Raw genomic sequence first — 23234 nt, 5'->3', positions numbered from 1 at the left:
CCAAAACATGCGCTCTACTCGGAGCTCCGGCACGGCAAGAGAGCCCCAGGTGGGCAGAGGAAACGCTTCAAGGACACCCTCAAAGCCTCCTTGAAAAAGTGCAACATCCCCACCGACACCTGGGAATCCCTGGCCCAAGACCGCACAAAGTGGAGGAGAAGCATCCGGGAAGGCGCCGAACACCTCGAGTCTCTTCGCCGGGAGCAAGCGGAAGCCAAGCGCAGGCAGTGCAAGGAGCGCACGTCACCCCACCCACCCGTCCCTTCAACCACCATCTGCCCCACCTGTGACAGAGACTGTAGGTCCCGCACTGGACTCATCAGCCAGACAACTCATTGTTAGTGTGGCAGCGTCATCCTCGGTTCCCAGGGACTGACTGAGGAGGATCAACAGCCGAGAGTGTGCGCATGCGCGCGCGGGACGGTGAATTGGCAGAGTCCAGCACAGTGACCCCTCCCGGTCACCGAGGGTAATAACCGCGCATGCCCAGAGGAGACCAACCCCTTCCCCCGCTCGGAGCTGTGCCTGCGCACTCGGATCCTGTCGGACGGAGTCGGCGCGGGGCATTCCGGGAAAGGCCTTGGTGTCGGTTACAGAGTCGCGAACGGTGACGCAAAGTGAGTTTTCTCCACTCCGATTGGGTGGAGAATCGCGCGAGGTGGGGGGGGAATCGGGAGAGAATAAAGAGAAATAGAAAAACCTGAGAGTCCGCGAGGCCCCGGACCGAGCGGCGTCAGTTGGACGGTGCACTTGATCTCCTCGGGGACACGTGACCCGGGCCCGCGGCCTGATTGACGGGAGCTTCCGACCAATAGGGAGCGAGTGGGTGGGGCTGGCGGAGCGAGCAGACGGCAGGTCCTCCAACCAATCGGGGAGCCCGAGGGGCGGGACTAGCGCCGGCTGATTGTCTGATCCGCAGGGCAGCGAGTTTCTCCAGTCCCTTGTTCAGGGCCCGGGGCCAGGGGAGGCTGCGGGCCTTTATTCCCCTTATTGGACACAAGGCTCTTTGTCTCACAACACACTGGCTCAGGTTTTAATACAGACTTTTTAAATTAATCAATAAAAGTAGATAAACCCCGTGCTTCTATGGCACAAACTTTCTAATATTTTATAGAATCATAGAATGGTTACAGCACAGAAGGAGGCCATTCGGCCCGTCGAGCTTGTGCCGGCTCTCTGCAAGACCACTTCAGCTAGTCCCGCTCCCCGCCCTTTCCCCGTAACCCTGCACATTTCTTTACTTCAGATACTTATCCAATTCCCTTTTGAAAGCTGTGATTGAATCTGCCTCCACCACCCTTTCAGGCAGTGCATTCCAGATCCTAACCACTCGCTGCGTAAAAAAGTTCTTCCTCATGTCGCCTTTGGTTCTTCTGCCAATCCCCTTAAATCTGTGTCCTCTGGTTCTTGACCCTTCCACCAATGGGAACAGTTTCTCTCTATCTACTCTGTCCAGACCCCTCATGATTTTGAACACTTCTATCAAATCTCCTCCCAACCTTCTCTGTTCTAAGGAGAACAACCCCAGCTTCTCCAGTCTATCCACGTAACTGAAGTCCCTCATCCCTGGAACCATTCTTGTCAATCTTTTCTGCACCATCTCTAAGGCCTTCACATCCTTCATAAAGTGCGGTGCCCAGAATTGGACACAATACTCCAGTTGAGGCCGAACCAGTGTTTTATAAAGGTTCTTCATAACTTCCTTGCTTTTGGACTCTATGTCTCTATTTATTAAGCCCAGGATCCCGTATGCTTTTTTAACCGCTTTCTCAACCTGCCCTGCCACCTTCAACGATTTGTGCACACATACCCCCAGGTCTCTCTGTTCATGCACCCACTTTAGAATTGTACCCTTTAGTTTATATTACCTCTCCTCGTTCTTCCTACCAAAATGTATCACTTCAAACTTTTCTGCGTTAAATTTCATCTGCCACGTGTCCGCCCATTCCACCAGCCTGTCTATGTCCTCTTGAAGTCTATCACTATCCTCCTCACTGTTCACTATACTTCCAAGTTTTGTGTCATCTGCAAATTTTGAAATCGTGTCCTGTACATCCAAGTCTAAGTCATTAATATATATCAAGTAAAGCAGTGATCCTAGTACCGACACCTGGGGAACACCACTGTGTACCTTCCTCCAGTCCGAAAAACAACCGTTCACCACTACTCTCTGTTTTCTGTCACTTAGCCAATTTCGTATCCATGCTGCCACTGTCCCTTTTATTCCATGGGCTTCAACTTTGCTGGCAAGCCTATTATGTGGCTCTTTGTCAAACGCCTTTTGGAAATCCATGTACACCACATTAAGCGCATTGCCCTCATCAACCCTCTCTGTTACCTCATCAAAAAACTCAATCAGAATCAGAGCGGTTTCTGGGGCGCGGGGAATTGTGGGTGCTGCGGCCGCCATTAGTCAGAGGCTGTGGGGAAGAGTTTTATTGCAGGCTGACGGAAGGTAGGTCCCAGGCCGCCTGTGTAGGTCTTTTTGTTGCTTCAGTTTGAGCTGGAGTGGAGATGGAGGAGAAGCTGCTGGGTTTAACACCCAGGACTTCTGAGCCCAGGAGGACCCAACAATTTCCAATGTGGGACTGTCAAGGGAGGTGGATTCTGGGGGAGATTAGGTTGCTAAGCAGGCACTGTTCGCACAATGTAAAAGAGTATTGTTTTAGGAACAATTATTTCTGTAAAGGCTTTTAATCCATTTTACATACAGATTTTAAAAATTAATTCTTGGGATAGGGGCATCGCTAGCAAGGCCAGCATATATTGCCAATCCCCAGTGTCCCATTGAGAGGTGATGGTGGGCCTTCTTCTTGAACCGCTGCAGTCCGTGTGGTGAAGATACTCCCACAATGCCAGGTGTTACCAGATTTTGACTCAGCAATGAACGGTGATATTTGTCCAAGTCAGGATGGTGAGTGACTTGGAGGGGAACTTGGTGGTGATTGTGTTCCCATGTACCTGCTTCCCTTGTCCTTCTACGAGCTGGAGGTCGCAGGTTTGGTAGCTTTTGTCAAAGTTGTTGTCGAGCTGCAGATGTATAAAGTCTCTCTCCTTCGACCCCTCGCCATCCCACATCTCTCTCTCTCCTCCCATAGAGGCCAGCGTCGTGTGTAGGCCCAGACCAGGTGGCAGGTTCCCTTCCCTGAAGGACATCAGTGAACCAGTTGGGATTTTACGACAATCCGGCAGCTTTCATGGTCACTTTTTTCTGGTGCCGACCCCACAAATGACCAGATTCATTGAGCTCAATTTCACAACCTGCCTTTGTGTTTTTGTGTGTTCTCTCTCACGCTCCCTTTTTCCCGTTTTAAATTAATTTTACACGTATTAGAAGGGGAGGATTTGAAGACGGGAAACTCAAACAAAACATCACATCAAGATCTGACAGAGTCACTTGATTCATTGGGACCTGAATATCATCAGATTTGAGCATGGAAGCAAAAAGCACCGTTCACAGCGGGGAGAAACCGTACACGTGTTCTCAATGTGGACGAGGCTTCAGCCGATCATCTGGCCTGTCGAGACACAAGCGCAGTCACACTGGGGAGAAACCGTGTAAATGTGGAGACTGTGGGAAGGGATTCAGTTACCCGTTTGAGCTGGAAATTCATCGACGCAGTCACACCAGGGAGACACTGTTCACCTGCTCCGAGTGTGGGAAGGGATGCACTCATTCCTCTGCCCTGCTGAAACACTGGCGAGTTCACACTGACAAGAGACCGTTTAAATGTCCGGACTGTGTGAAGTGCTATAAAAGTTCCAGGGAACTGACGTGTCATCAACGTGTTCACACTGACGAGAGACCGTTCAGGTGCTCTCACTGTGGGACTGGGTTCAGTCGATCATCTGACCTCACTACACCAGCGCACCCACACTGGGGAGAGGCCGTTCACCTGCTCCGTGTATGGGAAGGGATTCACTCAGTCATCCCAGCTTACTAAACACCAGCTTGTTCACACTGATGAGAGACCTTTTAAATGTTCTGACTGCGAGAAGTGCTTTAAAAGCAAAAAGGATCTGCTGACGCACCAACGAGTTCACACTGGGGAGAGGCCGTTCACCTGCTCCATGTGTGGGAAAGAATTCGCCCATTCATCCAAACTACTGAAACACCAGCATGTTCACACTGGGGAGAGGCCGTTCACTTGCTCTGTGTGTGGGAAGAGATTCACGGATTCATCCAACCTGCTGAGACACCAGCGAGTTCACATGTGACTGCCGAGGTTGGATTCTGCTGTTATTGCTGCTGTTAATCACATCCAGGACTGAACCGTGTTCATTCTGACAGTTGGGGTTTGTTTCTGCTGATGTTAACAACCCCTATAACTGGGCTGGAATTTAATATTCTGGAGATGTTAAACCAAGGCCCCGGCTGCGCTCTCAGGTGGATGTAAAATATCCCATGGCACTATTTCGAAGAAGAGCAGAGGAGTTATCCTCGGTGTCCTGGTCAATATTTATCCTTCAATCAACATACCAAAAAAAATAAGATTACCTGATCATTATCATGTTGCTGTTTGTGGGAGCTTGTTGTATGCAAATTGGCTGCCACATTACAACAGTGACTCCACTTCAAAAGTACTTCATTGCCTGTAAGTGCTTTGGGATGTTCTGAGATTATGAAAGGCACTATAGAAATGCAAGTCTTTCTTTTATAAATGTCAAACAAATCAGCTTTGTTTTAAACACATTGTTGTAGATTTTCTTCTTTCCCACCTGGATGTTTAGCATCACCTGGCTGGAGCTCAGAAAGGACAATCTGGGGGAGGATCGTACGGCGGGAACAGAACTTCAGCCTGGACACAGTCCTTCAGGGCCACACTGAGAGGGGCAAACGGCACTTTGGTCTTTCTCGTCTCTCTTCACTGACAGCAAAGTCCCCGTGAGAGTTAATCTTAAGGCCTGTAAGAAATGTGTCGCAGCCGCTCCCTTCCATGGTTCACAGCTCCTAGGCACGGAACAGAAGGCCCCTTTACAAGAGTCAGGAATAACAACGGTGAATGCTGGAAACGTGCTGTCAAATCAGAGATTGGTGTAAAACTACGATCTGCTCCTGACTGAAAGTGACACGGCAGGTTTAAGTTTCTAGTCTAAAAATCACAGGTAATTATTCCACGAAGATTTAACATGATTGTGTGACAGTCCTGAGTCTACCATTTTAAGGCAGGCATTAACCCATTTAAAACAAACCTGTTTAAAATAAATTAACCAAAGCCTACATTAAAATAGCAGAGGGAGGAGTTCACAGGAGCCTGTTAACTGCTGGTACAGTTATACAACAGACATTTGATCTCCTGATAAAGAAGGACCTGCAGCGTGTTTCCAGGAATTCCCTGTTTTATTGATGTGTGTGTTAGACACCAGGATAACTAAAAATACACGACCAGAACATCCACGGGGGTGCGATCCCGACAGTTACTCTGGGATCACTCCCGCTGTGGAACTCCACCATTGACCCTGAAGGTTGTAGGCTCAGGGAGTGGGGCCTCCAGGAGTGGACGGTAAGAAAGCTGGGTTTTATTAGAAGATCAGATTTAATATGAAAGAGTCATAAAAGTAAAGTCTTCCTCGTTTTATGTACATGTATGTTTAATATTAGTGGACTTTGTATTAAAGACCCGTGTCTAGTGAACTATTAGCTTGTAATCACCTCAGACAGAACAGGCTCTAATTATCCCTTTTAAGCTGAAACAGACCTCGTGTGAACAGAACCAGCAGAGCTGAGAACTCTGCCCGTGTGGACTGAGCCGAACCGTGAAGGCCATTTGTTTCTTGAAATGCCCCAGTAAAAGCAAACTCTGACATTGTTCTGACTCGCAGATTCCTCGTAGCTCCAATGAACAGGAAGAGGTTACTCGATGAACCCTAAACAGCCATCCAATGGAATGCTTTGTTTGATAAATGTCTTTCAGCTCAATGGTTTGATTGGCCGAGGGAACCAGGATCACATGGGCTGTACCTGATTGGGCTTTAAATACAGGAACAGTTTGCAGCTTAGGTCAGAGAGCACCCCGGGAAGAAGAAAGCTGACGGCTACAGCCAAGGTGGAACATCCTTCGGGCTGTCCCTGGAGAGGGAGCACGCGGTATCCGCCGGGACGCTGGAGGCCTTCCGTGACCGGTGGGCACCGGAGGGACTGGAGTCAATTGTCAACATCAGCAACAGTATTCGGATCTGATTTAATTATAATTGGGAGTTGATTGTTTGTGCCCCTTTAAAAAGGGGGCTCTCTCGGTAATGTGACATCGATTGATGACAATGTCATGCTAATTGGCCTTTTAAAAGAGTCGAACATCCTTTCGTGCCTCTCAGGCTTGGCAATGATCAAAGTCTGAGTTCATGGATACAGCTTGTTAGATTATGAGTCTTACTATATAACTATAATATTACAATAAATATTCCTTTGTCGAATCTCCCATGTAAGTATTTTGCACTCATTTAGTATAGGAGTTGTATTACTGTAGAATCTACATATTAAAAATAAAGCCTGTGTTCAGGGGGATTAGGTGTGTGGAGTGTTTCATTGGAGATCTCGAACTCAACTAAGAATAGTGTAAAAGCTCATCAGGATTGTAAACAACTTCAGTCTGACATACACTCAAGATTGGTGTCAGTGACTGTGGGGTTGGTTTATATCAGACAGGAGGAGATTGGTGTCAGTGACTGTGCGGTTGGTTTATATCAGACAGGAGGAGATTGGTGTCAGTGACTGTGGGGCTGGTTTACATCAGACAGGAGGAGATTGGTGTCAGTGACTGTGGGGTTAAGAACATAAGAAATAGGAGCAGGAGTGGGCCATTGGGCCCCTCAAGCCTTCAATAAGATCATGGCTAATCATCGACCTCAACTCATGCTCGACTAATCTGGAATCTTTTGCGGATGTAACTGGTAAAATAGACAAGGGAGAACCAGTGGATGTGGTGTATTTGGACTTTCAGAAAGCTTTTGATAAGGTCCCGCATAAGAGATTAGCGTGTAAAGTTAAGGCACATGGGATTGGGGGCAAGGTACTGACTTGGATAGAGAACTGGCTAGCAGACAGGAAGCAAAGAGTTGGAATAAACGGGTCTTTTTCCAAGTGGCAGGCAGTGACTAATGGGGTACCGCAGGGATTGGTCCTAGGACCCCAGCTCGTCACAATATATATTAATGATCTAGACGAGGGAACTAGATGTAATATCTCCAAGTTTGCAGATGACACAAAGCTGGGTGGGCGTGTGTGCTGTGAGGAGGATGCCGAGAAACTCCAGTATGATTTGGACAGGTTGGGTGATTGGGCAGATGCAATATAGTGTGGATAAATGCGAGGTTATCCACTTTGGTGGCAAAAACAGGAAGGCAGATTATTATCTGAACTGCAATAGATTGGGAGAAGGGAAAGTGCAAAGAGACCTGGGTGTTCTTGTGCACCAGTCGCTGAAGGTAAACATGCAGGTGCAGCAGGCGGTTAAGAAGGCAAATGGTATGTTGGCCTTCATAGAGAGAGGATTCGAGTACAGGAACAAGGATGTCTTGCTGCAGTTGTACAGGGCCTTGGTGAGACGACATCTTGAGTATTGTGTGCAGTTTTGGTCGCCTTATCTGAGGAAGGATGTTCTTGCCATGGAGGGAGTGCAGCAAAGATTCACCAGACTGATACCTGGGATGGCAGGAATGAAGTATGAGGAGAGATTGGGTCGATTGGGCTTATGCTCGCTGGAGTTTAGAAGAATGAGAGGGGATCTCATTGAAACGTATAAAATTCTAACAGGACTTGACAGACTAGATGCAGGAAGGATGTTCCCGATGGCGGGGGAGTCCAGAACCAGGGGTCACAGTCTAAAGATAAGGGGTAAACCATTTAGGACAGAGATGAGGAGGAATTTCTTCACCCAGAGAGTGGTGAACCTGTGGAATTCTCTGCCACAGAAGCCAATTCATTAAATATATTCAAGAAGGAGTTAGATATATTGCTTAAGGCTAAAGGGATCAAGGGATATGGGGAGAAGGCGGGGACAGGGTACTGAGTTTGGATGATCAGCCATGATCTCATTGAATGGTGGAGCAGGCTCGAGGGGCCGAATGGCCTACTCCTGCTCCTATCTTCTATGTTTCTATGTTTCTAACTCCACTTTCCCGCCCAATCTCCGTATCCCTTGATTCCCCTTGAGTCCAAAAATCTATCGATCTCAGCCTTGAATATACTCAAAGACTCAGCATTCACAGCCCTCTGGGGCAGAGAATTCCTAAGATTCATAACCCTCTGAGTGAAGAAATTCCTCCACATCTCAGTCTTAAATGGCCTGCCCTTTATACTGAGACTCTGCCCCCGAGTTCTGGACACTCCAGCCAGGGGAAACAACCTCTCAGCATCTACCCTGTCAATCCCCATCAGAATCTTGTATGTTTCAATGAGATCACCTCTCATTCTTCTAAACTCCAGCGAGTATATCACACAGGAGATTAGTGTCAATGCAGTGAAGTCTCTTGCAGGGTTTATCCCTGTGAAAATTCTGCTGGATAATCAGGAATGTGGGTACTGGGGATCTCCTGTGTAAATAATTGCAGAATCACAGAGGGATCTTTACTCGGACTGTAACCCGTGCTGTACCTGCCCCGGGAGTGTTTGATGGGACAGTGTAGAGGGAGATTTACTGTGTATCTAACCCGTGCTGTACCTGCCCTGGGAGTGTTTGATGGGACAGTGTAGAGGGAGCTTTACTCTGTATCTAACCCGTGCTGTACCTGCCCTGGGAGTGTTTGATGGGACAGTGTAGAGGGAGATGTCTCTGTATCTAACCCGTGCTGTACCTGCCCTGGGATTGTTTGATGGGACAGTGTAGAGGAAGCTTTACTCTGTATCTAACCCGTGCTGTACCTGCCCTGGGAGTGTTTGATGGGACAGTGAAGAGGGAGCTTTACTCTGTATCTAACCCGTGCTGTACCTGCCCTGGGAGTGTTTGATGGGACAGTGAAGAGGGAGCTTTACTCTGTATCTAACCCGTGCTGTACCTGCCCTGGGAGTGTTTGATGGGACAGTGTAGAGGAAGCTTTACTCTGTATCTAACCCGTGCTGTACCTGCCCCGGGAGTGTTTGATGGGACAGTGAAGAGGGAGCTTTACTCTGTATCTAACCCGTGCTGTACCTGCCCTGGGAGTGTTTGAACCTGCAAGTTAATAAGACGAGGCATTAGCTAGAATCTTACACCCTAAGTCTCTCTGCTCCTCCACTCCTTTCAAAGTTTTAACATTTCATGTACATTTCCTATGTTTTTCTTCCTCCTAAATCTATCACCTCACACATCTCCAGTCTGAAGAACATCCATTAACCACTGGTCTCTGTTTTCCCAACTTCCTATCTACGCTGCCCCACTCCCTTTAATACCGTGAGCCTTAATTTGATCACCAAGCCTCCTGTCCATCACCTTATCAAACACCTTCTGACAATCCATCTACACAACATCCACTGCATTTCCTCCCTCACTGCACCGAGTGCAGCCCCAGGCCCGATTATAAAAACAGTGAACATTATCCACCCGCCTGTTCCCTCAGCAAAGGGGCCCCCGCACCAAACTCCGGGACAGACAGGAAGTCAGGGAGCGTCTGTAAATGGAGGAGAAATGGTGACCGGTCAGGAAGCGTCTGTAAATGGAGGAGAAATGGAGACTGGTCAGGGAGCGTCTGTAAATGGAGACTGGTCAGGGAGCGTCTGTAAATGGAGGAGAAATGGAGACTGGTCAGGGAGCGTCTGTAAATGGAGGAGAAATGGTGACTGGTCAGTGGCCTTTATTCCCCTAATCGGACACAAGGCTCTTTGTCTCACAACACACTGGCTCAGATTTTAACAATTGGTTTACAGGGAATAGTGAATTGAAAATTGCAAAACTGAGATTGTTAGAATTACACAGGATTATACAGGATATACGGCACAGAAACAGGCCATTCGGCCCAACCAGTCCATGCCAGCTTTTATGCTCCACTCGAGCCTCCTCCCGTCTTTCCTCATCTAAATCTATCACCATAACCCTCTATTCCCTTCTCCCTCATCTGCTTGTCCAGCCTCCCCTTAAATGCATCGATACTATTCGCTTCAACCACTCCCTGTGGTAGTGAGTTCCACATTCTCACCACTCTCTGGGTAAAGAAGTTTCTTCTGAATTCCCCATTGGATTTCTTGGTGTCTATCTTATATTGATGGCCTCTAGTTATGCTCTTCCCCACAAGTGGAATCATTCTCTCTGTATCCACTCTACCAAAACATTTTACGAGGGCCTTTCCAGAATTTTGGAAGATCACGACCAATGCATCCACTATCTCTGCAGCCACCTCTTTTTAAACCCTCGGATGTTGGCCGTCAGGTCCAGGGGATTTGTCAGCTTTTAGTCCCATTACTTTCTCAAGTACTTTTTCGTGACTGATATGAATTACTTTAAGTTTCTCACTCTCATTAGCCCCTTGGTTCCCCACGATTTTTGGTATCTCAACTTTCTACAGTGTAGCTCACGAGTGGTTGGGACCTCTCGCCCTGACCGAGGTGGACGAGAAGCCTGCGCAGCCCCTCCGTGTCAAGTATGACAACGTGGACAGAGATCTGCTGGGTAAAGTGCTGAGCCCGGCCCAGGTACTGACTGCAGCTGAGAGCTGAACACACAGGAACCGCTCCAGTGCCTGGAGCCAGCAACAAGAGGCAACAAAAGCAAGGAAGGCACAGAGTCCAAAAGCAAAGAAGTTATGATGAACCTTCATAAAACACTGGCTCGGCCTCAGCTGGAGTATTGTGTCCAATTCTGGGCCCCGCAATTTAGGAAGGATGTGAAAGCCTCTGAGATGGTGCAGAAAAGATTTACAAGAATGGTTCCAGGGATGAGGGATTTCAGTTACATGGATAGACTGGAGAAGCTGGGGTTGTTCTCCTTTGAGCAGAGAAGGTTGGGAGGAGATCTGATAGAGGTGTTCAAAATCATGAGGGGTCCAGACAGAGTAGATAGAGAGAAACTGTTCCCATTGGCGGAATGGTCAAGAACCAGAGGATATATTCTAGGGATGTTGGCCTGAACGAGAACACTGACGTTGGTGCGCCTATCCTGCCAATGGATTTGCAGGATCTTGCGGAGGCAGCGTTGGTGGTACCTCTCCAGTGCTTTGAGGTGCCGGTTGTACATGGTCCATGTCTCTGAGGCATACAGGAGGGCGGGTATTACTACTGCTCTGTAGACCATGAGCTTGGTGCCGGGTTTGAGGTCCTGGTCTTCAAACACTCTCTTCCTCAGGCGACCAAAGGCTGCACTGGCACACTGAAGGCGGTGTTGGACTTCATCATTGACGTCTGCCCTTGTTGACAGTAGGCTCCTGAGGTATGGAAAGTGGTCCACATTGTCCAAGGCCTTGTCATGGATTTTGATAATCGGGGGGGCAGTACTGTGTGGCGGGGGCAGGTTGGTAGAGGACCTTTGTCTTATGGATGTTTAGTGTAAGGCCCATGCTCTCGTATGCTTTGGTGAAGGTGTTAACGATGGTTTGGAGTTCGACCTCCGAGTGAGCGCAGGCGCAAAATCTACAGAGAGATCAGATACACAAATCTTTAAAAGTTGGAGGATAAGTTTATAAAGTGGTTTAAAAATGTTACCCGAGGTTTTTTATAAATGGGGCGTAGAAAACAAAACCATCAGTTCGGCTGCAGTTAGAATAAGTTTTGGGCATCTTACACTAGGAAGGATGTCAGGGCCAGAGAGGCTGCAGAATAAATTCACTGAGGTTATACCACGGATGAGAGGCTTTAGTTATCAGAGAATCAGAGAATGAAACAGCACAAAAGGCGGCCATTCGGCCCATCATGCTTGTGCCAGCTCTTTGGGAGAGCTATCCAATTAGTCCCACTCCCTTCCTCTTTCCCCATATCCCGGTAAATGTTTTCCCTTCAAATATTTATCCAATTCCCTTTTGAAAGTTACTCTTGAATCTGCTTCCTCCACCCTTTCAGGCAGTGCATTTCAGATCATAATAACTCGCTGGGTAAAGAAATGTTTCCTCATGATGACCTGTCTGCAGTGAAGCGCCTGTTTGAGTTTCTAACTGAGGCGAACTTCTCTTTCCCAGGAGGAGAGACGAGAGAAACTGGGGCACTTCTCATTAGAACAAAGCAGGGTGAGAGGAGATGTGAGCGAGGTGCTTAAACTTGATCAACGACACCGACCAAAATATCAGAGACACTGCCTGTCCTTCAGGACCTGTGTCCAGGGGAGAAGCTGATGGGTTTATCAGATCATCTTTGGGTTAAATGTTGTGCTCGTGGAGCTGAGCCCCTAGTGTCAGCATCAAACACTCTCCAGTCGGGTACAGCACGGGTTAGATACAGAGTAAACCCATCAGCTGCTCCCCGACACAGATACCAAGGGACAGGGAGTGTCCGGGACAATTACATTTCTCACTCAATAAGGCATAAATTGATCCTGTACCTCTCCCCATTAATCCTGGGCTCCACACGGGGCGAATCCTGCTCCTGTTTCCCTTCCTGTAACAGCACTGAGCTAAACCCAGCCCATAATGAGCAGGGCTCAGGGAGGCTGGTTGCTAGGCACTGCAGTGATGTCATAAAGCAGGGCCATTCAGCCCAGCTGGTCGTCTCCTTGTCCCTTTAAAGGTGGAGAGCCGGGACACCCTGTCTCCAAACACATCCCACCTGTTCATACTGAGAATCCCCGGGGAAGGCCCAAGGCCCAGAGTGTGGAACACAACCAAGGGGGAAAGAGGAGGAGAGAAGGGGAGGTAAATCAAGGAGTCGGGACTGAGGGACACAGAGCTTCAGTTTTAGAGCCTGTAGACTTCAGGAGGGGAAGACTGAGTTCAGTAGTTTTCGGATCCAGGGAGAGAACAAGGAGCAGATGGGGAGACTGGTGTGGATTCCAGCACAGTGAGGATGTCGGGGGAGGGAGATTGTGTCAGGCCGTGTATTAGGGGTGTAGGAGGGACAAGAGAGGAAAGGTCAGAGGAGCAATTACTGCAGCAGTGCCCATAAATAGTGAGAGAGAGAGAAGGTGGGGATTCGAGTGGACCAGGGACAGTCTGTTAAACTCTCTGTTTGCTGTGACCAGTTTTCCTTCTGTTAAAAATGGCCTCCTGTAGCCCAGTGACACAAACAGCCCATTAAACTCCACCAATGGCCTTTGGTCTGGTGAGGTCTCCCTTTGTGAAACATCGGCTGTTGTTAAAGCTTTTCCCTCTGACACGCTCACATTGAGAAATGAGCTGCAGAACTGCTGACACCGTCAGCTTTAAGGAGACGTTTCCCTTTGGAGATCGGATTGTCCATTGAGTCTGATTAAACTGATGTTAAAGTAACAAGGCTGCTTTGCCCCGTGACAATAACAGATTATCAGAATATTTCCCATAGGTTAAAATCCAATATTACAGGGGCTCACTGCCCTGGATGGTTGAAGTGGACCCTGTGATATTATAGAATTTTCTGTCCTGTCAGACTTGGACATCTTGTAGATCCATCTTTTAACAAGTTGTGGGAACTCAGTTCTCAGGTGGATTCCACTCAGTTTGTAACAAGTCCTCAATCAGCTCGTCGTATTGTCGAGATATCAAGGACCCGACACACTGCGTGTGTGTGAAACAAAGCTCATTTATTTGACATTGATACAGATTAAACACCAGCCCAGTTATAGGGGTTACTAACATCAGCTGAAACAAACCCCAACTGTCAGAATGAACGTGGTTCAGTCCTGGATGTGATTAACAGCAGCAATAACAGCAGAATCCAACCCCTGCAGTCACTTATGAACTCGCTGGTGTGTCAGCAGGTGGGATGCACCATTGAACCCCTTTCCACACACAAAGCAGGTAAACGGGATCTCCCCGATGTGAGTGCGTCGATGAGTTTCCAGCTCAGATGGGTAATTGAATCCCTTCCCACAGTCCCCACATTTCCACGGTTTCTCTGTGGTGCGGGTGTCCTTGTGTCTCTCCAGGTTGGACGATCAGTTGAAGCCTTGTCCACACACAGAACACGTGTACGGTTTCACCCCGCTGTGACTGGTGCGGTGTTTTTTCAGGTTGTGTAACTGGTTAAAGCTCTTTCCACAGTCAGTGCACTGGAACACTCTCACTCGGGTGTGTGGGTCTCGGTGCTTTTCCAGTCAGTGATGTTTCAAATATTTTCCCACAGACAGAACAGACAAACATTCCTCCTTCCACATTCAAAGACTGATGCTACTCAGCCTGTCACTTGGATTGGACTTGTCTCCATTCCCGTGCCGAGGGGATTGCTGTACCAGACGGGAGGGGCAACATTTGGGGACTCTCGATTCTCCACCAATTCCCATTCCCCTTCTTTCGAGTGGATGATGGAGGTGCCACTGCGTGTAACCAGCCAGAGTCAGCACCTTCAGGGGAGGAGAGGGAGGGGAACCAGTGAGTGTAGAACTGAACCCAGCCAGAGTCAGCACCTTCAGGGGAGGAGAGGGAGGGGATCCAGTGAGTGTAGAACTGAACCCAGCCAGAGTCAGCACCTTCAGGGGAGGAGAGGGAGGGGAACCAGTGAGTGTAGAACTGAACCCAGCCAGAGTCAGCACCTTCAGGGGAGGAGAGGGAGGGGAACCAGTGAGTGTAGAACTGAACCCAGCCAGAGTCAGTACCTTCAGGAGAGGAGAGGGAGGGGAACCAGTGAGTGTAGAACTGAACCCAGCCAGAGTCAGCACCTTCAGGGGAAGAGAGAGAGGGGAACCAGTGAGTGTTGAACTGAACCCAGCCAGAGTCAGCACCTTCAGGGGAGGAGAGGGAGGGGAACCAGTGAGTGTAGAACTGAACCCAGCCAGAGTCAGCACCTTCAGGGGAGGCGAGGGAGGGGAACAATGAGTGTAGAACTGAACCGAGCCAGAGTCAGCACCTTCAGGGGAGGAGAGGGAGGGGATCCAGTGAGTGTAGAACTGAACCCAGCCAGAGTCAGCACCTTCAGGGGAGGAGAGGGAGGGGATCCAGTGAGTGTAGAACTGAACCCAGCCAGAGTCAGCACCTTCAGGGGAGGAGAGGGAGGGGAACCAGTGAGTGTAGAACTGAACCCAGCCAGAGTCAGCACCTTCAGGGGAGGAGAGGGAGGGGAACCAGTGAGTGTAGAACTGAACCCAACCAGAGTCAGCACCTTCAGGGGAGGAGAGAGAGGGGAACCAGTGAATGTAGAACTGAACCCAGCCAGAGTCAGCACCTTCAGGGGAGGAGAGGGAGGGGAACCAGTGAGTGTAGAACTGAACCCAGCCAGAGTCAGCACCTTCAGGGGAGGAGAGGGAGGGGAACCAGTGAGTGTAGAACTGAACCCAGCCAGAGTCAGCACCTTCAGGGGAGTAGAGGGAGGGGAACAATGAGTGTAGAACTGAACCCAGCCAGAGTCAGCACCTTCAGGGGAGGAGAGGGAGGGGAACCAGTGAGTGTAGAACTGAACCCAGCCAGAGTCAGCACCTTCAGGGGAGGAGAGGGAGGGGAACCAGTGAGTGTAGAACTGAACCCAGCCAGAGTCAGCACCTTCAGGGGAGGAGAGGGAGAGGAACCAGTGAGTGTAGAACTGAACCCAGCCAGAGTCAGCACCTTCAGGGGAGGAGAGGGAGGGGAACCAGTGAATGTAGAACTGAACCCAGCCAGAGTCAGCACCTTCAGGGGAGGAGAGGGAGGGGAACCAGTGAGTGTAGAACTGAACCCGGCCAGAGTCAGCACCTTCAGGGGAGGAGAGGGAGGGGAACCAGTGAGTGTAGAACTGAACCCAGCCAGAGTCAGCACCTTCAGGGGAGGGAGAAAGCCGAGCCAGAAGGAAAAGAACATTGGAGCTGGTGCGATGAGTTTGGATTTCAGTGCAGAGGGAGGTAGAGCGAGTGAGATGAGAATTTACAGTTTTGGGGAACAGGACAGGGAAGAATGTCCTGAATTTCTATCTTGTATTTACAGGGCTGACTTTTGTAAACTCCTTTTACAGGTTATTAGAAATATGGGAAAATATGCAAACGGGAAACGTTGGCCTTTATTACAGGAGGATTTGAGTATAAGAGTAAAGACGTCTTACTGCAATTATATAGGGCCCTGGTGAGACCACACCTGGAGTATTGTGCACAGTTTTGGTCTCCTTACCTAAGGAAGGATATACTTGCCATAGAGTGAGTGCAACAAAGGTTCAGCAGGACTAGTTCCTGGGATGGGGATATTGTCCTATGAGGAGAGATTGAGTAGACTAGGTCTATATTCTCTAGAGTTTAGAAGAATGAGAGGTGATCTCATTGAAACACACAAAACTCTCACAGGGCTTGACAGGGTAGATGCAGGGAGGATGTTTCCCCTGGTTGGGGAATCTAGAACCAGGGGTCACAGTCTCAGAATAAGGGCTCAGCCATTCAGGACTGAGTTGAGGAGAAATTTCTTCACACAGAGGGCGGTGAATCTTTGGAATTCTCTACCCCAGAGGGCTGTGGAGGCTCAGTCGTCGAGTCTATTCAAGACAGAGATCGATAGATTTTTGAATATTAAGGGCATCAAGGGATATGGGGATAGTGCAGGAAAGTGGAGATGAGGTAGAAGATCAGCCATGATCTTATTGAATGGTGGAGCAGGCTCGAGGGGCCGAATGGCCTATTCTTGCTCCTATTTCTTATGTTCTTATGAAACTCAAACCAATCACATCAAATCAAGATCTGACAGTCACTCAATTCATCAGGACCTGAATATCATCGGCCTTTGAACGTGGAAGGATAAATGTTTGTTCTGTGAGAAAAGATTTCAAACATCAGTGTGACTGGAAAAGCACCGAGACACACACACCTGAGTGAGAGTGTTCCAGTGCACTGACTGTGGAAAGAGCTTTAACCAGTTACACAGCCTGAACAAACATCGCACCGTTCACAGCGGGGAGAAACTGTCCACGTGTTCTGTGTGTGGACGAGGCTTCAACTGATCGTCCAACCTGGAGAGACACCGAGTTCACAAGTGACTGCAGGGGTTGGATTCTGCTGTTAATCACATCCAGGACTGAACCATGTTCATTCTGATTTGTTTTTGCTGATGTTAATAACCCCCATAACTGGGTTGGAGTTTAATATTTTGATATCTGTTAAATAAATCATCTTTGTTTCAAACACAGTGTGTGGAGTATTTGATTTCTCCAAGATAAGAGACTAATTGATGTCCTGTTATTGACTGCTCCATTTTGGGCCCTTTCTCCTTTCTAACTCTAGATTATTTCAGTTCTCATACCTTCGGTTACTCTCATGGACAAGTCCCAGCTCCCCATACATTCCAGAGTGCCTCTCCCAGCCTTGGTATCCAGGGAAGGTATCGGTAACACACCCGGGATAACTAAACACAAAACCCAGTCTGTTAATCACTTTCAGCTACTGGGCTTAGCGTGTGACCCACAGCATCTCTCTCACCTTCGATGTGTGAATAGAGAATCACGCCTACAAACCTGGTTTTACATTTAATTCCACTCAGAAAATATATTTAACAAGTAAACACGTCTCATCAAATAATGGACAAAAAGCCAGAGGGGAGATGAGCCATTTTTCACTCCGTGAGTTGTGATCTGGAATGCAGTCTGAAAGGGGGTGGACGCAGATTCAATAGTAACTTTCAAAAGGGAATTGGATCTGCTTAAAGGAAAAGTTTGCCGGGCTGTGGGGAAAGGGCCGGGGAGTGGGATTAATTGGCAGCTCTTTCAAAGATGATCACGGCACTATAAGGCAGCTCGATATTCACAGGAGAAAGGCTGATAGCTAACTCCCCAAGAATAGAGAAAGATTCCAACTCTCTGAAAACACCTTGAATTCTTTCTAAAAGCCTTTCAAATGCTGACAGATTCCTTCCTTCTTTTGAAATTCCACTTCCGTGCGCCGGGGGTGCAGGCAGTGCTGGGCACAGAGGGAGCAGCAAACCGGGTTCAGAGTGGGCTCGCTGGGTGTACCTTACCCGGGGTTTTCCGATGAGCAGGTGAATAAGGCCGTTAAAAATAGCAAATCAAGCACTGGGCTTCATTTCTAGAGGGATAGAATTGAAAAGTCAAGAAGTTACGTTAAACTTGTGTCGAACCTTGGTTGGGCCACACTTGGAGAACTCTGCACAGTTCTGGTCTCCATATTATAAAAAGAGGATATAAAGGCACTGGAGTCGGTGCAAAAAAGATTCACAGGGTTGATACCAGAACTAAGAGGATGTACTTATCAGGAAAGACTGGACAGGCCGGGGCTCTTTTCTCTCGACCTGATAGAGGTCTTTAAAACTGTGAAGAGGTTTGATAGGGTGGACGTAGAAAAGATGTTTCCTTCTGTAGGGGAATCCAAAACTAGGATAAATATCAGACAGTCACCAGTAAATCCAATGTGGAATTCTTTACCCAGAGAGTGGTGAGAATGTGGGACTCGCTGCCACATGGAGTGGTTGAGGTGAATAGCACGGATACATTTCAGGGGAAGCTCGAGAAGTACATGAGGGAGAAAGGAATAGAAGGATCTGCTGATAGGTTTGGATGAAGAGGAGCAGGAGGAGGCTCGTGTAGATGGGCCAAATGGCCTGTTTCTGTGCTGCAGACTCTCTGTAACTCTGAATTCCTCATCCCTGTGGGAGCCGATATTAGTCAAAAACTGTTTCTTGGGCATTTCTGACAGTCAATATTAGTGGAGACTGAACCAATCAAACGGCTCGGTGTCAGATTGAATTATTCCTCTCTACAGCCTGTTACACAGAAACATAGAAGATAGGAGCAGGAGTAGGCCATTCGGCCCCTCGAGCCTGCTCCGCCATTCAATGCGATCATGGCTGATCATCCAAATTCAGTACCCGGTCCCTGCTTTCTCCCCATATCCCTTGATCCCTTTATCCTTAAGAAATATATCCAACTCCTTCTTGAATATATTTAATGAACTCCTCTTTCACCCCTACTCTCCAAACCCCCTCAACCCAACCCCTCTTTCACCCCTACTCTCCAGCCCCTCTCTCATCAGCCATTGACTTCAATGGAACATACACTGACAATTGATATGTCAGGATTTGAAAAGGTATTTACAAATGATTTTAGAGGCTCTTTGAGTTGGGATCTTTCTTCATTCTGTCTACTCGATGTGTGATAACAGACCTTCTCATGTGAATATAGAGCTGGAGTATTGGGCCATGATGTGTTTGGTGTTCATCTTGTTGACTCTAAAATTTGAGTCTTGCGGTTTCAGACACCGGATAATCAAGCTGTGTCACTATCACACACACACACCGTTTCCTTCTTTCACATCTCCATACACAGACCATCTCTTTACACATCCTCTTTCTACATAATTACAGCCAACATGAGCAAGGACTTGAGGCTCATTCAAAGACACACTCATTTCATGACAGCAAAGGTTACACTGGGACTAATCTTCAGTTATTTTCATTACAGGCACAATGCAGAGTAAAGATGAGACTTGCATTTATACAGCCTCTTTCATGTCCTCGGGACGTCCCAAAACACTTTACAGCCAATGAAGTACTTTTGAAGCGTAGTCACTGTTGTAATGTAGAAAATGTGGCAGCCAATTTGTGCACAGCAAGCTCCCACAAACAGCAATGTGATAATGACCAGATCATCTGTTTTATTTTAGTGATAAATATTGGCCAGGACACCAGAGATCACTCCCCTGCTCTTCTTCTCAATAGTGCCATGGGATCTTTTCCACCTGAGAGAGCAGACGGGGCCCCGGTTTAATGTTTCATCCAAAAGACGGCACTTCTGACAGTGCCGCACTCCCTCAGTACTGCACAGGAGTGTCAGCCTAGGTTCTTGTGCTCAAGTCTCTGGGCTGGGACTTGAACCTACAACCTTCTGACTCAGAGGCGAGAGTGCTGCCCACTGAGCCAAGGCTGGTACAGCAGCACCTCAACACTGCCTCATCACCCTGCAAGCTTCTGGTAAATAGATTTGCTGAATAAATTTAAAACCAGGTTTGCAGGCGTGATGCTCTATTCACACATCGAAGGTGAGAGAGATGCTGTGGGACACACACTAAGTCCAGTGACTGAAAGTGATTAACAGACTGGGTTTTGTGTTTAGTGATCCCGGGTGTGTTACCGATACCTTCCCTGGATACCAAGGCTAGGAGAGGCACTCTGGAATGTATGGGGAGCTGGGACTTGTCCATGAAAACAACTGAAGGTATGAGAACTGAACTAATCTAGAGTTCAAAAGGAGAAAAGGACGTAAAATGGACATCAATTAGTCCCTTATCTTGGAGAAATAACAAACATAACACAGCCCAGTTATAGGGGTTAATAACATTGGTAGAAACAAACATAGGATGTGATTAACAGCAGAATCCTACCCCTACAGTCACTTATGAACTTGCTGGTGTCTCACTAGGTAAGATGATCGAGTGAATCCCTTCCCACACACGGAGCAGGTGAATGGATTCTCCCTAGTGTGAACTCGCTGGTGTCTCAGCAGGTTGGATGAAGTAGTGAATCCCTTCCCACACACGGAGCAGGTGAACAGCCTCTCCCCGCTGTGAGTGCGTTGGTGGGCCTTGAGACTGGATGATAGAGTGAATCCTTTCCCACACACGGAGCAGGTGAATGGCCTCTCCCCAGTGTGAACCCGTTGGTGTGTCAGCAGATCCTTTACGCTTTTAAAGCTCTTCTCACAGTCAGCACATTTAAAAGCTCTATCAAGGTGAACAAGTTGGTGTGTCAGCAGGTGGGATGATTTAGTGAATCCCTTCCCACACACAGAGCAGGTGAACAGCCTCTCCCCAGTGTGAACCCCCTGGTGCGTTCGAAGATTGGATGCATGAGTGAATCCCTTCCCACATACAGAACAGGTAAACGGCCTCTCCCCAGTGTGAACTCGCTGGTGTTGAATGAGGTGAGATGACTGCCTGAAGCTCTTCTCGCAGTGAGTACAACTGAACGGTCTCTCGTCGGTGTGAACAAGCTGATGTTTAATAAAATCTGCAGAGAGTTTAAAGCAGTTCCCACAGTCAGAGCATTTAAAAGGTCTCTCATCAGTGTGAACTCGTTGGTGTAAATGGAGGCTGGACGACAGAGTGAATACCTTCCCACACACGGAGCAGGTGAATGGCCTCTCCCCAGTGTGACTGCGTCGATGAGTTTTCAGCTCAGATGGGTAATTGAATTGCTTCCCACAGTCCCCACATTTCCATGGTTTCTCCATGGTGTGGGTGTCCTTGTGTCTCTCCAGGTTGGACGATCAGTTGAAGCCTCGTCCTCATACAGAACACGTGTACGGTTTCTCCCCGCTGTGAATGGTGCGATGTTTTTTCAGGCTATGTAACTGGTTAAAGCTCTTTCCACAGTCAGTGCACTGGAACACTCTCACTCGGGTATGTGTGTCTCAGTGCTTTTCCAATCACACTGATGTTTGAAATCCTTTCCCACAGACAGAACAGACAAACATTTCTCCTTCCACATTCACAGGCCGATGATATTCGGGTCCTGATGAATGGAGTGACTCGGTCAGCTCTTGATGTGATGTTTGGTTTGAGTTTGCGGTGTGTAAATGCTGCCCTTCTCACAGCCTGTAAAAGGAGTTTACAAAAACCATCACTGTGAGTCCAGGATAGAAATTGACAAGATTCTCTCCTCCTGGTTCCTGGCCAAGGGGGCTGTGCATGTGCCCTGCTGCCCCCTGAGCCTCTCAAGATGGCGGCCGTTAACCCAGGCCTGTCACCAGGAGAAAGTCCCGCAGCTGCCGCCCAGCTCGGGGCAAACGCCCGGCCCGGAGGCTCTTGTTCGGGGCCTGAGGCCCACCCCAGGTGTTTGTGAAGCGGATAATGTTGAGTGTTTTAATAATGCGGCCTGGGGCCGCACTCGGGGTGTGTGCAGCCCTCGTCACCCCGGGGTTCATTTTTTTTCCTTTTTTTTTTATATAATGTTTACAGTACAAACTGCAACTATTTAATAAACCAAGAATCCGTACACGCCAGTCCAACTGGCATTGTTCATTCAGTCATTCATTCCTCCATTCGTCCGTTCGTTCGCTCAAGCTTAAGTTCCATGTGCATGACTGCGTACATGTGTGCCGTTTCTATCTGCGTGCATGCCTATGTGTTCGTTCATCTGTCCGGCAGGCTTCACACTCACCAAGTCGACTTTCGCCTGGGGAGCGAGGGCCCTTCATTCGGTCGACCGTAAGTTCCATTGTGTAAGCGTGCGTATCATTTGTCTACCTGTGTGAATGCGTGCGTTCGTTCATCCGTCCGGCAGGCCTCACGCTCACCGAGTGACCCCCATCCTGGGGAGCGGGCCCTTCATTCGGTCGAACGTAAGTTCCATTGTGTATGCGTGCGTGCGTGCGTGCATATATTTGTATATATATATGCGTGCGTTCACTAGAGCGTTCGTTCGTTCGATTAAGGAAGGCTTTAACACTAAATAATACCACAATATAGAAAATCCCACAACCACATCAAAAAATCACTTAAAACTTCAAGTAAACTACTTTTAACCAGAACCCAAAACTTCTTCAAAAACAAGTAATACCAGTTCTACGCCAGTCCTATTGGCACTCTAATAACTCCTCGTATTCACTTGATGTCATCCAACCATATAATGTCATAATCCTTATCCACAGTCTTCAACCTTTCCACAGAAAAGAAGCCGACCGCTTACTCAAATCCCGTAAAAGAGGAAAACGACTACTCAAATTTCCTTCTTCTTGCTGTTATCACTCACAAAACCCAGCCATCAAACCATGCAGCATGCTCACCCACAGCATCTCCCGACTCCGCTTCTGTCGACCAGCCGCTCTGCCCTAGGCCCCCCCGCCTGTGGTCCTCCGTGTTAAGCCTCCCGCCTAGAACACTCTCCTCTGGGTCTTCCACCCTGGGCCTTCTGCACTAGGCCTTCCGCACTGTTGTTCAGGTTCAAAGGTCAAGCCCCGCCCCTCACACCCACCGATTGGTCCTCCAGCCCCGCCCCGCTCCTCCTATTGGACCGGAGCTCCCGTCAATCATCCGTTCCGTGTGAGCTGAGCATGCGCAGACCTTGGCAGCAGCTGCTAACACATCAGGTGAGAGAGCTCAGGGAGCGGGTTCATGAACCCCGGGGGGACGCGGGCCGCTCACACCCCGAGCGGGTTCGTGAACCCCGGGGGGACGCGGGCCGCTCACACCCCGAGCTCAGGGAGCGGGTTCGTGAACCCCGGGGGGACGCGGGCCGCTCACCGAGCTCAGGGAGCAGGTTCGTGAACCCCGGGGGGACGCGGGCCGCTCACACCCCGAGCTCAGGGAGCGGGT

The 23234-nt window shown here is 48.7% G+C and overlaps 1 protein-coding gene across 2 annotated transcripts in view; it reads right to left on the bottom strand.

Annotated features, from left to right (window-relative positions):
* Window positions 1-22852, bottom strand: part of LOC147118870 (uncharacterized) — a 72107-nt gene extending 49255 nt beyond the window's left edge. For both annotated transcript variants that reach the window (XR_015077962.1, XM_085984646.1), the window contains exon 1: window positions 22706-22852. The gene's annotated coding sequence lies outside the window, so the exon portion shown is untranslated. The remainder of the gene's footprint in view (window positions 1-22705) is intronic.
* Between the last annotated feature and the right edge of the window lie 382 nt (window positions 22853-23234).

This window comes from Somniosus microcephalus, chromosome 4 (genome assembly GCF_052327205.1).
Source record: "Somniosus microcephalus isolate GS21.2 chromosome 4, FLI_Smic_1.0, whole genome shotgun sequence".
Classification (NCBI taxonomy): Eukaryota; Metazoa; Chordata; class Chondrichthyes; order Squaliformes; family Somniosidae; genus Somniosus; species Somniosus microcephalus.
This window is presented reverse-complemented; position numbering and strand designations above follow the sequence as displayed.